Source organism: Triturus cristatus, chromosome 8 (genome assembly GCF_964204655.1).
Source record: "Triturus cristatus chromosome 8, aTriCri1.1, whole genome shotgun sequence".
In the NCBI taxonomy this organism is placed as follows: Eukaryota; Metazoa; Chordata; class Amphibia; order Caudata; family Salamandridae; genus Triturus; species Triturus cristatus.
The window spans coordinates 277,311,790-277,326,914 of NC_140591.1; the positions used below are offsets into that span (position 1 = coordinate 277,311,790).

The 15,125-nt window shown below is 44.4% G+C and overlaps 1 protein-coding gene across 1 annotated transcript in view; it reads left to right on the top strand.

The window, feature by feature from the left end:
• The window catches only part of ATM (ATM serine/threonine kinase), a 1,586,045-nt gene that overhangs the window by 1,318,000 nt on the left and 252,920 nt on the right, over positions 1 to 15,125 (top strand). The window lies entirely within an intron of this gene.

Here is a 15,125-nt window from a genome sequence, read left to right on the forward strand (position 1 = left end):
GTGATGTCAGGACCTCTACTCATGATGTCGCATGGCTTGTTTTTAAGGCACAGATCTTCATGTGCACCCGGACCGTTCCTTTTCCTTCTAATCCAAATCCTTGTTAGGCTGTAGGCACTAACTCTCCATTGTTACTTTTGTTCTTTACGATGGTTCCATGGTTTGGACCTTCATTTGTGACGGTGCTCTTTCCATGCAATTTACTCTGTCTTGTCCTCTGCTTCGGCAGGTCCCTTCCTAAGCTGTTCGTCTTCCCTCAGACAGGGAATAGTTATCTGCGTAGTTCCCCGTGCTGGCCTTGTTCAACTTGAACCTTTTACAGTTAGTTCTCCATAGTGGTCCTCTTTTTCTATTCTACCAAGATTGTTTTTCTTTTTACCAGTCTTCTCGGCTGCCTGCTTATCACCACTCAGTCGATGGTGTTGTTTTCTGCTGCTTTTCCTTTTATATAAGGCCATGTGGTTGATTGCCAGCTCGTTGAGCCCCAGTTCCACTCTAGCAAAGAGATCCAGTGGCTGTTGAAAGAGGAGATCTACAGAGTACACTTTCACAAAATCTTTAAGACTGATTTGGATCCTCTAACCTACGATCCTTGGGCTGGATAGGGCCAGGGGCCCCTTAATTTTCATGGACTTTCGTCAGCCAGTGGTTTGGATACTTCTCCTTAGCTGACCATAGAATTTTCTACTGTGGCACCAATGCCAGAGGTTGTCTCGCTGCACAAAGTCATGTTGAAGACGGCAGAGGTTTTGCATTTGCAGCTGCCAACTACTGACATGAAGATAAACGCCGTCATGAGTTGCCTTCTTCGACCTCCTATGAACCTCTTCTCTTCCGTGAAGCCTTGATTGAATCTATTATAGCAGCTTGGGAGAATCCATCCTCTACTTACCGCTCTTCTCCTAGCGTTCAGGCCTTCCTCTCAACACACACATCCCCAGAGAGCGTAGTCATCCAAGCTTCTTGGTCAAGAGTCCAATCTGGTTGTGCCTTCCCTACAGCCCCCTCTGACCGGCAGTCAAAGCGCCTGGAGGCCTGGGGCAAGTCAGTCTTTTCTGCAGGGAATACGGCCCTCAAATCTATCCATGCCAATTGCCTTCTCGCCTTTTACCACCAGGCATTATGGGACATGGCCCAGGTGATCCTTCTGCCTATCTCCGGTAACATGAAAGATCATTTTCACTGAAGGGCCAGAATGCTTCTCTCAAGTCATAAAGCTTGGATTGGACACATCAGACTCTGTTGCCCGATCTATGGGTACCAATGTCATGGTGCGGTGTCATGCTTTGCTAAGAACATCCAATTTTTACTCTGCTATTTAGGCCTAATCTAATAGACCTCCCATTTGATGGAATTTGCTTGGAGGCAAGGCTAACTCCCCACTGGAGCATTTCAAGGCTGCAAGGCCACAACCCAGTATTTAGGCATTCAGCTTCAACCTCCAAACAATGGAAACCGGCCCATAGGGGACACTAAAGTCCCAACAAGACAAAATGAGCATAGCGATAAATGCTCAGTTTACATGTAGATATTTAGCCTTCACTATAAGCATCCATATTAATATGCCAACAACCATAACATAAAGAATGAAAATATATCAGCCTAGATAGGAGGCGGACATTATGCTAACACTTCTGCATGTGTCTAAACTGCACATTTGCTAATATAAAGAGGTAAGAGAGCCTGCAGTCTAGCACATGATAAAACTAGACGAGACCTAACCGGACCCTGTCACTGTGTTCATGAAACTACCTAATAGTCATGTGATGTATGCACCAACAAAAACACCAGTAGAGAGCCCATTTAGAAAAGATTACTTAAGTCATGGTTGAAATTAAATCATGCATAAGAAGAATCAGAAGAAACCATAGCAAAACGAGTAGTGCCTTTAGCTAGTACTTGTGACTCTTGGAGGAGCTCCACCTATGGTTCTGGATCTTAGGCATCTTGGGTTTTTTCACATACATATAGAGACTGACATAAGACAGCTATGACTCCTTTACTTTAATGAGAGTAGAGGCTGCAGGGTAGGAAACTGCTTTCACATTGACAACACAGAGAGAAGCCAGATGGGGAGCTAGGGCCTCTGTATCAAGTTGGCTTTTATTGAGAGTTGAACAGCAATACTAGGATAAGCTTTTGGCACAATGTCAATGAGTTGGTTCCTTCCAGTTTAAATCTCCTGAAGCTGATTCATTTTTACCAGTCTGCTTTGAGGCACTATGCCAGTGAGCAAGCAAGGGCCTTTCTCCTGCCCCATTTTCACAAAGCCACTTAATACCTAGAAAATAATTACTCAGCCTTAAAGTTATATATTCAAACTGGTTGAGTGCAATTGAAGTCTAGAATTAACTAAACTGATTAAGGCAAGAGGTCCTGGTGAGTGCATATCCCATTACTGTGCTTCCAAGTGGGATGCTATCAGTGAATTGCCCCTCTGTAAATGGTGTTATGTTAGCCTTTGTCATGAAAGAACACTCCAGTACTAAATATTTCTATTTTTAGGTCGAGCTTTCGAGACCTCTTGTATATACTTTAGTATATACTTCATACTTCTCTTTGTGGGCTTACAGTTTTTCATTTCTTTGTTTCAGTGTCCATTAAAAAGTCTTGCTTGCTAGTGGTCAATCCTTTTTCTTTGTCCCTCCTTTTCGTCAGCACAGAGCAGCGCCCCATTTCTTGTACCCTTCAACCTGTCCCATTGAAGCATCTGCTCAGGAACTACTTTTCCCTTTCTCTAAGAGCATCTGAGCAGAATGCTTGGTGTGTTTTCAGTGCTCCAAACTCCGTTTCTGAAACTGGGGCTGTAAATCATGGTTTTATTTAACTACAGTTTCTGTGCATTCAAAGACTGACGTCAAACATTAAAGGCTGTTTCCCCAAGGCATTAGTTACCTGCCCCCACCCCCACCCCCTCCCTCGTGCCATGCTACTTTTGCTTGGGCTCTCGAGTGAGTGGCGCTGAAGCTGTACACTTCGTTCTTACACATAAGCTGTAGGGAGGCCTTCCCATACATGGAAGTGCAGCTGTAAGGCATGAGGTGGAAGTTTCAAGACTCCCTTCTTCCCTCTCTCGGTTTTGATTTTCGAATGCTTCCCTTCTCGGCATTGCAGCAATGTGTAGAAACCTGAAACGACCAATGAGAGATGCAGAACCCGGACTGGAGTCCCGCTGGATCACCGCCACATACGATTGGTATTCAACACCCACATTAAACCTGTAGGCGGGAGAAAGACAAAACCTGGGCTGAAACTTTTCAGATTTGTGCAAAATTATTCGCCACAGTCCCACACTGCAGCTGAGAGATAGAGAGAGGCTGCGCATGAGAGGGGCTGTCTCGTGCAACTGTTTATTTAGGTCAAACCTGAGCCAGCGCGCATGTGCTGCTCTGCGAGGCTTCTTGTGGCTTCTCCGGCTTCTCTTTGTGGGTCTGACTCCTCCCACACATTGGATTGGCCTTTGCATGTGTCTTTCAATAATGAAAGCACGCTCCGATAATATGAACCTACTGGACAAAGGTGGTTCGGATAATGTCAGAGGTGCTAGAACAGGATGTCCCCCTTGATGCTAGGTGGCATGTTTTATGTGTCTCAAGGGGACAGAATTGGCCCAAATATCAAAGAATTTGGCTACAGGTTGCCGCAATGGTGGCTAAGAGAAATATCTCAGGGGCATGGGGTGCAGTCCAGCCGCTGTAGGTGTCACAATGGAAGAGGGATATGGACTAGTCCTGTGCAGCAGAAAAGACAGCCGAGGGTGTCCCAAGAAGTGGGAGAAAGTCTGGCAGCAGTGGGAAGATTATAGAGGTTAGGGTGGGTCATTTAGTAGATTGGATAGATAGGGTCGGTGGGTGGTGTGTTGTAGATAGGAGGAAGCCATTCGTAATATTTTTATTTCAGTATGTCTCCAAACTGCGGATCATGGAATTGAGGTGGAATTTACATTCTATTCTGAATATGTGTAATGTGTGTGGCTGTACATGGATGCTGGCATTTGTTTAATAAACAGATGTTAAAAAAAAATAATTATGAAAGCACGCACATGGCCAAAGGCGGGTGCATGTCCCACCTCCTTTTCCAATGTTCACACCCACGGCATTTTGCTCTCAGGAGGAAGCAGCGGCGCGCAGGGTGGCAGCTGAATTACTCGTGGGTCAGGTTGCCATGGGTCAGGTTACAATTTCCACACAACGTGCCGTGCTTTCGCTTTCATTTTCCTTTTGTAAATAATAGCGCTTTCAGGAGGCATAGGAAAAAGGTAGACAGAAGTGCGGCGTTTGGATCATTAGCTGAATTTAAGCTGAAATTCCTTTGTTGTAAGTTGGGGGCGGGAGGGGACCAGAGGGACCGTCGCGAAGCCTCTCCCTGGCAAGCTTGTTGAGGTTTGATTGTCTTTATTGTGATAATCTGAAACTAATTTGCACTTGAGCACTCAGATTGGTTTTATGTTTCACTATGCTGGTTCCCTGCTGGTCCTTTATGGGTTTCCTTAGTGGCATGCTACTCGCCGAGAGGGCACTTCGGCACCTCATTGGGGTGGCAGGTGCTATATAAATGCAAACCTTTTTACCACTTCTACCCCTTCGCTATCCTTCTCAATCCAAATAAGTGACTAACATATCCACCGCTCAAATTACTTTCATATTTTCACTATACTAATTCACCACTAATCCTTCATGGCTTCCAAAGTAACGTGCTACTCACTGAAAAAAGCGCTTCAACACCCCATCAAGGGTAACAAGTGCTATATAAATGCAAACCTTTTACCCTCTTCTATCCCTCTGCTACCCTTCTCAATCCAGATAACTGACTAACAAATCCATGCTCAAATTACTTTCATATTTCACTACATTAATTCACCACTAATCCTGTATGGGTTCCAGAGTAGCATGCTACTCGCCAAAAAAGCACTTTGACGCCTCGTCAGGGGTAGTAAGTGCTATATAAATGCAATTGCAATGCAATACATCCAGATTGTGTTAAAACAACCTCCGTACAACATCTTCTTCCAATTTCTTGGCTGCTTCTCAATCTACCTCTGAGCCTTGTTCAAGCTGTTGTTACTAGTGTGTAAATCCCTTTGTAGATTGGCACTTTGCTGTTTTGCCTCTTGAGTTGCTCTGTGTATTGTTGATAATACCTGTGCTGCTGGTCTCCCCAGGGCCCTATTTTCACTGTTATTTTGTTTTTAATCCCTTTAAAATAAGCATTGGGAAAGCTATTATTTTTCACCTGTGAGAAGTAGTGCTTTTTGCAAACTGAAACGGTGGGATCCCTCACCTAAGGGGGACATCCACTTACCAGTTTTTCTAAGACCAATTCCTTTACATTGAAAGGCAAATGGGCAGTTTTATGCTGGTCTATATTTAAATGCTGCACAGTCCATATTATAGGTGCAAGTTCTTACCAATTCTTGGGACAGTAAAAAATGTTTCCTAATCGGACACACTGTGCCATTCTTTGCCATGCACAGCCAAACTGAGTGCACCGTGGAGCAGACGGGGACATTACGCCACATGTTATGTGAAAACTAGCAACAATGTCTCAACCGGATTCAATAAAAAGGCAAATACACATGTATGTACACGACATTACATAAAAGAGAAAAGAAGAGAAGACCCCTAGTAATTTGTTCAAATGTGCTCAGGGCATCATATATTTGAAAATGCAGTTTATACAAAACAGTTATATCAGCACTGTGAGCATAAAATGCAGAGGCAACCCTAATAAACTTGGTGCACGTTGTGCTCGTGACAAGAAAGTGACGGCGCAAGTGACAAGTGAAATAACACAGTGAGAGGCGCAGGGTGATAAAGAATATATGTACAAAATAATTGGTTCAACACAAAGAGTTATTTCCAGTGATTGATCAAGGTTTAAAGCAGTTTTGTGAACCAAAGATGAATATGCGCCGTGAGTTGCGCTGGTAAATTGGTCGGTGCATATTCATATTCAACATTGTACTTACCCAGATCTCAACCTGGTCTATGGGTTTCACTCCTGTTGTTATTAACTACATATGTTATGCAGCACCTGTACTGCAAAGTGGTACTCAAATTTTAACAATCAAATTCAGAATAGTTCAGAACATGGTCGTTCAGCTTTCATCCAACTATTCACGGTGTTCCTAATTGTTCACGTCTCCTGCATTGAGTTGAATACGCACATGGAATGCATGGATGAGTTGGTGGCTGGCTTGGTCAGTGGGAGTATGAGTGGCTTTGTGAGTGGGTGGCTTGGTGAGTGGATGGATTGATGAATGGGAGGATGAGTAAATGGCTGAATGAACAGTAATTTTTACACAAAGCCTTTAATCTTTTATTTCTGATAAGACATAGCCTGTGCTTGAGTCTATGTTTGCTGGTGCTCTGCACTTGAATTAGAAGATATGAACTTATTTTGCAGAGACTCTCACTGATTGTGTTTGGGCTGAGCTACAGTTCCTCTCACTGTAGTGCAGAAGTTCACTGTGATAGTTCTCATCTAAATGAGCCATTTAACAACACTGCTACACTACTTCTGTATTTGGTTGAGTAACCTGCAGCGTTCAGCCAGTGTATCAAATTGAACAGTGATGCAGTGGCCTCTGATCTACTTGGCTCTGATTGCTTGCCTATCCTGGAGTCAACTGCCATGCTGTCAAGCAGAAGAACCACCTTATGAGGGCACCCCAGCACTTTCCTCCAGCTCCAGCCTTAATTTCTGATGAGGGCTGCATGCTCCAAGGTGGACAGCTCAGGCTGATCTTGACATGTAAAAATGTCCATTGCTTCCCTCCCCGTCATTGGTCCGGGCACCAGATCGTCGTGCAGCGTACACTTATTGCCTCGATGAGCACCTCGGGCACAGGGTGCCCACCTTTACATAGTGTACTTCAATGGTTGTTTTGTCTTGAGTATGCTCACTCCTACTGAACAGAGCCTTATTCTGGTATTTGCGATCTCTTCTTAAAGCTGCTCCTATTCAGGATACTTGAAGGAAATTTCTGGAGTAAATAAAGGCAGTAGCAGCTGACACCTCAGCTCCACATGGAGAAGTTGTGTTGGGTTCGGGCTCTGATATAGCTGTTGGTCACCTGCTCAGATGGCTCCATCTCCTGGTCACTGTTGTGCGGTATGGATTGCCTGCCGTGGGAGGGACATGTGGCTAGATGAGTCCAGCATCTTGAAGGGACAGAGGATGCAGGAAATGGCAGTATGCTTATTTCGTGTTACCATCTTAGTGCACTCACCATTTCAAGACTGGAGTGCTGCTGTTCATCTAACACCCAATGTAGTGGGATTCGCCCATAGTGGTCAGCTCAAGAACCTGTGATGAAAGGTCCCATCATATATTGACGTATTTATTTTTACAAATCAAGCACTGTACATAACCCATGGTTGTCCATATCCTTATGTAAGCATATGTAACATCTCTTAGACCAGACAACAAATAATTTTATACACAACGTTCTGTTTTTACACAATAATAAATATATTGTTCGGTATTGAATATCTGACAAAGAATCGATAGACATTAATTGGTGTGTTATTCAGTAGGTTACCTAACAGCGGTACATAATAGTTCAAATAGGCTTGGGTTATTCAATTTGTTTCATAGTATTCAAATTGTTAATCTGATTTTACTCCCTTTACCAAGTCTTCCTGGAATCTTTCCCTCAAACCCCCCCTAACCTACCAATTCCATTACACACCACATGCATCCACTCCACTCCAAAACACATAAGTAAAAAACATTTGCATTTACAATATTGCATTGCCAATGCCTATGCTTATTTGCTTCTCATTCTATGTGCTTTCAGTTTTGGTATAACATATATATATATATATATATATATATATATATATATATATATATATATATATATATATTTGGAACGAGCAAAGGCATCTGAGGAAGGCACTTTGTGTTGAAATGCATTATGCCGCTCGCTTTTAACTGCAATTAAAGGACGTTGGATTCACCTACCTGTGTGGGCTTACATCTCTCGTAATGGAGGGGTTGTGTGGTTCAGAGGTTTTGTGCGTTGCCACTCGCACTTGAGCCCCCACCCTTAAGAGCTCGGCGGATCGTGGCAGAATGGTGTAACGTCTCAAGGCGCTTGGGAAAACGCCGAACCACCGTAAACCTTCAACGCATGGCTTGGCCGGTGCAAACTGGGTGATGACTTCATCATGTTGCCTCTGCCTACTTAGGAGAAGGGATCCCGGTGCGCTGGTGGTGATATCGGTTGGGTGAAGGTCAGTGAATTCAGCCCCTTGCACTACAAGATCCACAATGCAAAGGGAGCTGCAGGCACCGCCCACTGGGGCAAGGACTTCCACATGTGTTCCTGCAGCAAATGAACTCGAGGCAGCGAGTCCGGGAAATCTTCCTTTTAATGGTGGAAGGAGTGTCGCCACCGACTTCAGTGAGACGCTCCATGTCTTCAAGTGAACAGTGAATTTTGGAACGAGCAAAGGCATCTGAGGAAGGCACTTTGTGTTGAAATGCATTATGCCGCTCGCTTTTAACTGCAATTAAAGGACGTTGGATTCACCTACCTGTGTGGGCTTACATCTCTCGTACTGGAGGGGTTGTGTGGTTCAGAGAGATATATAATCATAACAGAACAGCTTGTTGTATACATGCCTATGCTTATTTGCTTCTCATTCTATGTGCTTTCAGTTTTGGTATAATATATATATATATATATATATATATATATATATCATAACAGAACAGCAGGGGCATCTGCACAGCTGCCCCTGCTGTTGATTATCCTGAGACTTGGGGCTGAAGCGGTGAGGGAGCTCGGGGAAGCGTTTCTTGGACACCACAAGCAGGACATCCTGGTCAACATCCCCATCGGAATCCTGCATTCCGCTTTACTACTTGGTGCAACATGCCCCCCAACCACCACTTACCTGAAGCGGAGCACTGCATTCTGGGTGTTGGAGTTCTCGTCCATCTTGGGAGCTACTGGCAGGGGGAGCTTCGTTCTACAGGGCGGAGCCTTCATGAGGACCAATAAAAGTGGCAGGAATATTCATCCGACATTGATGGAAGCCACCTGTGAACTTGGGCGCTGAGGAAGGCAGTCATTGCCGAAATGCATTCGCCATGTCATCCGTGTTCAATAAAGGCTTCTTTGAACTTCCCTTCTGGGTCCTGCTCTTTCGCAAGGATGAGATTCGTTCTATTTGCCTGTGTAAGCCAGAGACACATTACTGCGACCCCCGCTTCACCAAGGACTGTACCTAAACTGGCGCTGGTACGGCTAATCTGTTTATTTCACGGTAGTGAATTGGGTCGTGTCCGCCTCGATGACTGGGAGCTCCGGAGCAGTGGCGCGGTGATTTCATCGCACTTTGGGCGGCGTGCATCTGCACAGCTGCCCCTGCTGTTGATTATCCTGAGACTTGGGGCTGAAGCGGTGAGGGAGCTCAGGGAAGCGTTTCTTGGACACCACAAGCAGGACATCCTGGTCAACATCCCCATCGGAATCCTGCATTCCGCTTTACTACTTGGTGCAACATGCCCCCCAACCACCACTTACCTGAAGCGGAGCACTGCATTCTGGGTGTTGGAGTTCTCGTCCATCTTGGGAGCTACTGGCAGGGGGAGCTTCGTTCTACAGGGCGGAGCCTTCATGAGGACCAATAAAAGTGGCAGGAATATTCATCCGACATTGATGGAAGCCACCTGTGAACTTGGGCGCTGAGGAAGGCAGTCATTGCCGAAATGCATTCGCCATGTCATCCGTGTTCAATAAAGGCTTCTTTGAACTTCCCTTCTGGGTCCTGCTCTTTCGCAAGGATGAGATTCGTTCTATTTGCCTGTGTCAGCCAGAGACACATTACTGCGACCCCCGCTTCACCAAGGACTGTACCTAAACTGGCGCTGCTTCGGCTAATATATATATATATATATATATATATATATATATATATATATTACATGAAAAGTTGCCTAAGATTTTTCTTAAAATTTATCACTATTATCCCTGCCTTAAGATCTCTATTTAATAGAAGGGGAACATCTTATTAGGTCTCGCCTAGCGACGCAGCGCATGCGATGCTCGCTTGGCGAGATCTATTGTCGTCAATTTTTCTTTCGAAGGGGGACAGGAGATGTGCACGCGTACAGGCCGTGGCGTTTCAGCACATGGCGCGCTTTCGCTTTCCCTCCCTCCCCCCGTCGGGCCCCTCCTTCTTCCGTTGTGTGCCTGAGAGCGCCGTCCTTTCTTCCATTGCATCCACACAAGAATCAACAGTGGCTTTTGCACCCACACAGGAGTGGTCAGAGGAGCACAGCTGTGAAGCATTGCTGTTTCAGAGCACACAAATGGTGAACACTCATTTTACAATTTTTAAAAAATGTTGACCTCAGAACTGCTAAAAGCGTCGCGATGCACAATCCTGCAAGAACGCTGAACAGTAAGCTTTAACACAATAATAATACAATGTATAATGCGCATGGCTACTTCGGCAGAAGTGTCCCAGCTCTAATAAGGTCTAGTTACCAAAAACAGGCACAGAAAACCTGAAGGAAACCCAGGCACTATTTTGAGGTTTTTCTGGGGTAAAAGCTGTCTTAAATTGTCTGAGGAGCAGCGGAAGAGAGTTCCATAGCTTGGGAGCCAGGAAGCAAAAAGAACTGCCCCCAATACGAGCTTTCTTAACTGTGGTGACTTCAGCCAGCCGAGCCCCTGAAGACCTCAGACACTTTAGGAGGAGGGGGGAGCGCGGTAGGGTTTGATGAAGCGGTGAAGATAGCTGGTACCTAATTTGTTAAAGATCCTGTAACAATTGCATAGAGCCTTGAAGGACAGACTTTATCGGAAGCCGGTGCACTTTATGCAGAGCCCATCGAAGCCCGTCTGGGAAGGTTCCGCAGTAGCCGAGCCACAGAGTCCTGTACTGCATCAAACCATGAGAATGTCAGGATGTAACTTGACAACATAGCATAACAAAAGAACTTATGGCAAAAAAAAAATATGGCATAGAAACTTTGTCACATATGGTAATATAGTTTACCATTCGCACAGTATGCAGTGAGTGGTGCTATCTGGTATTTTTTATTAAATGAAGGGTCAGCTGTGGTTGACTGGTAATGTGAGGCTTTCATGCTTCATATATTGTTAAAGGAGCAAGAGGCATGTTAATGCGATACCTCTGAAAAACGTGTCCCAATTAAACATGCTAATTAGGGCAAGTGTACAAATAAACACACATTCACGCATTTATTGCCACGGTGTAATCCAGACTCCTTGTTATGATCATGGTGTAACATAATGAGCAAAATGCTGTTTATTGCTTCATAAATTGCACGTAATAATGATGTCACTGAGGAAAAAAAGCCATTTGCACCTTTTAGTGTGGCTAGATCTCACCTGTTTAGGCCTTTGTTTTCTGATTCTGGTCAGGTTCCTTTGTTATTAATAAATACACGTGCAAAAACATCATATATAAACCCTCTGCACGGATCTGTAGGGATTAATGTACTGTTAATTACCATTGCTTCTTGGAGGGCGGTGCATACAGCTGGTGGTTTAACAGTCCTTCCAAAGGGTGGCAGTCTGTCGCTGCTGGGTCCACTTCTGTTCCACCGCTGGTGGATTAACAGTTTCTCCAGTGTGGAGGTGTACTATGTCGCTTTTGGTTCATGGGCATATAGCTGGTGGTTGGTGGAACAGTTCCTCTGTGGGTGGGGTCTCTGTCGCTCCACAGGTGAACTGTTGGTTTACCTGTTCCTTCAGAAGGTAGCTTATGTGGCTTTGGGGTGGACTCCACACTGCGTGCAGCAGGTGGGCTACAGTTCCTCCAGTGGGCTGGGGGTCTGTAGCTTCTGAGTGGACTCCACACATCTGCTGGTATGACATTTCTCTCCAGTGGGGTGTGGTCTCTTTCCACTCTGAGTGGGGTCCTCAATGGGCATAAATTGCATATACACTGCTTAACTAAGTTGCCCCTCCCCCCCCCACCCTTCTCAATCGTATCTTGAAATTTACTCGAGGGCCTCTGAGATTGTATTTAAAAGTTAAAATCTCGCTCCCCGGAGCCCTTCTTCAGGACAAAGAATCCCAAATTTGTTACTTGGAATTCGTTTTTCGTCTTACTTTGCCCCTAGTAATAATAATTATGCTTCAAACATTCCAATTTCTTAACTAAAATATAGTTCTTCTGAAATGTCCTATGTCTGCAGATCTGTAATCGTTGTTTCCACACAAGTTTGCAGCATTAGAATATTTGGGGGCTTTGGGGCGTGCCCTGGTAGAAGGTGGGAATGGAATACGGTGTTTGAAATGGTAACCCTAGTTTTAGGTCCGGGCTTTGACAGCACCACAGTTAAACAGAGCTACTGCTAATAATGTACAGAGATGGTGGCCTTTGGGTCTGCCTCTTTCCGCCATTGGCTTAGGACTTTGTCAATCTTGTCTTGTCTCAGCCCAGTAAATTCATCTAATGATATTGCAGGCCTGCCATCTAACCCTAATAGGGTGAGCTGGAAGCCCTTTAATAGAAAAGGTTTCCAGCTGAAGTGTGAAGTTTTTACACAACAGAGCTCCATTGAAACCTCCCAAGGACGGAGGAGGTGGCCCCATATAGCAATTCTTGCTTGGTTGTGGGTGCGGGAGGCAGGAGTGACAGGTGGGGGGCTGTTCTGGCAGAGCAGGATGCCCAACGCTCCACTTGCCATGTCCCCACCCACTTGCTAAAACCATACTCTCTTCCCTGAACTATCGCACAGTTAATGCCTCAGGGCATTAATGCGCATTAATGCGCTATATAAATAAAATTAACATAACACAGTGAAAAGTATCTTAAGGTTGGCATGTCTGGTATTGCCCATTTGGGGCAACCCAGTACTTGCCTTGAATGAAGGGACAACTTTACTCTTAAAGACCTCTGTCTGCTGCTGCTTGACATACAAAATGCACAAACAGCAAAATAAAATAGGTTCTCAAAACCGGATTCCCCCATGCCAACATCCACGGCATTCAATGCAAATACAGAAAACATTTTAAAAAGTTAAACATATGAATATAAAACAAAAACTGCCTTTTTCATAACTGCTCATAATAAACAGACCAGACCTGTGCAGCTGGCATAACTGTCCCCTGCCCATCAATCAAGCCTAGAGCTCTTAATATTGGTTTCTTGTCAACAATGCCAATAGATTAAACTTGCGTAAATGCGAGACCTATTGCAATGCAAATGCTTGTTTTTAAGTGTTGGACTCTCTGTGTACTTTCCACTAATGAATATGAACCAGATGTATTTCTTATTGGAGGAAGGCATAGCCGTAGCATGATAACTTAGTCTTCCTTGTACACTTCTGTCCAAATAACTGGTCAATCTCTTCTGTTTCGATCCCCTACCTTATTCAGTGTGAGCAGTCATTGAACAGTCTATGTTCAGCATTTTAATGTTTTCCAAAATCAGCACCTCTCATTCATGTAATTAAATAGTGGGATACTTTGGACTGCATAGAAAATGAATAACATTACAGCAAAGAATGCAAGGAGTATACTTTGCAGAAGCAGTAATACATTGACATACACTTACAAGGAAATGCCTTTTTTGTATGTAAACCCCCCCCCCCCCCCCTTCCCCCCAACTACCACCACCAAGGTTTCTGGACATATGCTGCTGTTTTTCGACTCTGAGTGCACTGAGGTCTGCTAACCAGACCTCAGTGCCTTTATGACCTGACCCTAAAGTTGAGTAAGTTTGATTGTCTTACACCCAATAGGCATACGCTAACTTACTTGTAAGTCTCTAGTATATGGTACCGAGGGCCTATAAGTTAGAGGGTTACCACAGGGAATGCAGTACTGATTGTACCACCCTGGGTGTGAGAAAGGTCAAACATAGTTGCCTGGCATTTGTTGTGACAGTCCCTACACGGGTTTAAAACCTGTTGTTTAGGGAGGTGAAATATCCCTTGCACACTGTTTTATAATTTTGAAGTGCTAAAAGAGGTCTAGAGGAGGGTGCTCCAAATCTGCATCTCGTGGCACGGAAATAAAAAAACTGCTATTCCGTGGCGCATAGTTATGGTGCCTATATAGGCTCTGCATGTGATTTATGTAGTAGAACGATGTCAGTGTGGAGCCAAATGGCGCCACCTACCAATGCTCAGAGGTACTGCTGAAAACTTTGTGGATCCAGTCTGACACCTGAGGAATATTCAAAAGGTGAAGAAACTGCGACTACAGAGTCTGTACCAGAAAGAGTGTTGCCGAAGGCAAGCAGCTTGTTCCTCCTGAATTTGATTTGCACGAACGGTGATTTTCAGCCAATACCCAATCACTTTGAACTTCTTTTGTTTCAGTATCAGCCAGATGCATCTCCTGCAAAATAGTAATGTCTGTTTTATTGTTTTTTAAGAGAGACTGAACTTTCCATCTTTGAATGGAATTATTCATGCTTGTAATAGTCGAAGTTACAACATATGGTTCCTAATACAAATTAAAGAATTGTAGAACATTTATAAATGTGATATCAATGAAATGCTGTACACGTCTGAAAACTAGCAAACAAGGCTGCTGCTTCACAGGTTGAAAAATAAGAGGGAGTTGGTGAAAACATGTAGTTGGCCTGTTGGGCTTGAAAACCATAAGATGGCCATGAGTGGGACCCTGACAAGTGCTCCACAGTGGCTGTTCCCTGGTGTCTAGTGCAATCCTACTGACCCTGCTGCAATTATTTTGAAGGGCATTCACTGTTGTCACCGCGTTGGAAAGGGAAAATCTTGAATAATGTTTTTATTATTTTTATTTGGAGGGACTTTACATAATCATGGGTTGCTTGCCGTCTATGGATGCGAAGGATCATTTTGGGTCTGGCTTTGTGAATGATGGAGGAGACTGGCACAATTCTCTTCCATAATTTTTGTTTCCATTGGTTGACGTTGCAGTTTTTAGTGGGGTGACCACTGACAAGAGTAATAGGAATTCCTCCACATTCTGTGAGCATCCAAGAATTTCCCATTACCTGCACCCTCATTTCGAAGTTGGTGTATTGACCACAGATTGCGTCCTCAGTACCTGATTTTGCTGCAGAGACCCTGCAGCCCCTTGGTTTCCGGGCAAAGCAGAATTGTTAAAGCACCTCTTTATTCTGAGTGTAGGTGACCAG